At 29.8% G+C, this 2,500-nt stretch overlaps 2 protein-coding genes across 6 annotated transcripts in view; one reads left to right on the top strand and one right to left on the bottom strand.

Moving 5' to 3' along the window:
- LOC106883429 (dixin) overlaps positions 1-2,500 on the top strand; it is a 64,159-nt gene that overhangs the window by 9,506 nt on the left and 52,153 nt on the right. Inside the window, exon 1 of one of the 5 annotated variants that reach the window (XM_014934432.2) lies at positions 72-171. The exons of the other annotated variants lie outside the window; for them this stretch is intronic. The gene's annotated coding sequence lies outside the window, so the exon portion shown is untranslated. Of the gene's footprint in view, positions 1-71; positions 172-2,500 lie in introns of those variants that run through there. 5 annotated transcript variants of the gene reach the window in all.
- LOC128250260 (uncharacterized) overlaps positions 1-2,500 on the bottom strand; it is a 35,544-nt gene that overhangs the window by 24,154 nt on the left and 8,890 nt on the right. The window lies entirely within an intron of this gene.

The raw sequence follows: 2,500 nt of genomic DNA, 5'->3' as shown, positions 1-2,500 counted from the left end.
ATAACTGTAATCAATTTTCTGTAATATAATATACTGGAATTGTTTAGTCATTGCGCACTTATTTCACACCTTTTTTCCTCTTTGTAAAACGTGTTGGTATTTTTATTATTAACCCTGGAGAAATGTACATCAGTTCAGCTGAAAGGTCTTTCAATGAGATAATGCAATAATGTAACGTATCTTTCTTTAGTCCTTTCAATGTTTTTTTTTTTTTTTATAAGACAGAATTTTATCTTTGGAATGGCATATTTTAAATTTACTGTTATTTGTTTATTAACTACTAAAAATACATATATTTTACTTTCACATTAAGGCTGGAAATAAACATGTGGGTTTTCTGTTTTTTTATTACAAATCATTTCCCTAATAGTGCATAATATCAATGCAAAACTAGCATATCTAGTTTTCACTGAACACTTGTGTAAACAGGATAACTAGGATGCTAGCATCCCTTAAAGGATTGTAGCTCCTTGACACACACATATATACATATATATATATATCATTGACGTTTCTGTCTTAAAGATCACAGCCACTTGTTCAACTAACAGCATGTTATCGTGGTGGTTAGATTTTGATATTTGTCTTATTGTAGAGTTTATTTTATAAAATTTCGATTGTGCCTACTACATAAGTAAAACCTGAAGGATCCAGCCATTTTTCCCTTAATTTAACGCTAATCATAATCTATATTGAAGCTCTTATCTCATGATGGAGCAACATATCAGTTGTTTTTCTGTTGTAATCTATTCGTAAATGAAGGTACGAGGGTTCACAGCTATTTCGTATCGGAATTAACATTTAGAATAAATATATTTTTTTGTTAATGTATGTATTTATTTATAAATTCGTTGGAAAAAAGATTTGAGTAATCGTATTCCTTTTGTGATTAATTATCAAGTATTATAGTCCCTAAATCAGTTCTTTTAATTAAATCGGATTATTATATGTGTTACTGTTTTAATTTATAATATGTATTATCAAGCTATCTGTGTGTGTGTGTGTGTATTATTTATAACCTTTGTGTTGCGGAAATACGAGTGGGAAAAACAAAAGATTCCTTATCAGTAACGTAATTCCTTGATATGGGATTAAAATATATATTTATAGGTATATTAATTTCAAACGGACTGATGAAGTTTTAACATTCGATTCCGAAATGTCTAAGCAGCGTTTATTAATTAGTAATAAGGTTGACAGTTTAATTTTAATCAACAAGTGCGATTGTCAACGGAACGTAGTGAAGATAAGGAAAAGTAAGGCATTCACGATAATGCTGGATACAACACATACTATCGATAATCTAGGACGCATCTCTGATTAATTAAAGCATTAAATCTAAAACCTTGCACTTGAAATGGATGCAAATATTTGAGTAGTATGCATCGATTGTACTATTATTGATCTCAATAATTCCATCCTACTTTACGTTTCAATTTGGTATATTTTCCGTTTGTTTTCAGTTACGTGTAATAAAACTGAATTCACATGCTTCTTTTTCACACGGTTTAATGCTTTTGATCATTACTTCGCTATTCTCTTCATTAAAATGAAAAAAATATTAGCCACACATATAGGTCCTTTTGAAATGAACACGTCAACTACGATCACTTAGAAAAAAAAAATAATAACAGACGTAAAAAAAAATCCCCAAACACACTAAAACAGATCAGTAAAATGTATGTTCGGACCGATCACAGACCAAAGTGAAACTTTAAACCTGACAAATTTATTGTCATTTATTGATGTATCAGAGTTGTATGTTAATAGAACTAATGCAGAATGGGGTTTCAAAAACATTGTCATCACCTTTTCTGTTATTACTATCTTGATGAATAGGCCCTCGGTAATATAGGGACATCTGGTTTTCTTGTTTAGTTGTTTAAAATTAATCCATACAACTTCCCTCTCTCTCTCTCTCATACATGCACACGTACATACAAGATGATGTACACACATGTTCTTTTTCTTTTATATATTGATGTATGTATGTATACATGACAACACACCCCTTCACTCACTCTCTTTCTTTTCTCTCTCTCTCTCGTTCACACGCATGTCTATTTCATCATATACACATAAATACATCTTTCACTTTCTCCTCTCTTTCACTTTAAAACGAAAGTAAATATATAAAATATTTGGATCTTTTTTAAAACGGGGGCCACTTTTTTCATTAATGTTTTACGTAGTGTTTTTGGTACCGAAAGACTTTCAAACTTCGTATACTTATCTATTTTGTGTTATAGAACAGAAAAATATTTTTGTATTCGAATTTATTTCATGTAAAAAATTGTCTTATTTCGATAATTTCAACCAATCACTGACAAGTATTCAGTTGTTTATATTTACTCCTTTGGCTGATTAAGCCATAGCTTCGTTTTATTTACTTTTTTCATTTTAAATTTGCTTTTTTCATTTTCTTTTTCTTTTCTTCGTTTTATTTGCTTTTTTCTTTTTAAATTTGCTGTTTTACCCTAACCCTAACCCTATCACCGAT

Source organism: Octopus bimaculoides, chromosome 20, assembly GCF_001194135.2.
Source record: "Octopus bimaculoides isolate UCB-OBI-ISO-001 chromosome 20, ASM119413v2, whole genome shotgun sequence".
Taxonomy (NCBI): Eukaryota; Metazoa; Mollusca; class Cephalopoda; order Octopoda; family Octopodidae; genus Octopus; species Octopus bimaculoides.
The sequence above is the reverse complement of the archived record's forward strand: the minus strand, read 5'-3'. Positions and strand labels throughout refer to the sequence as shown.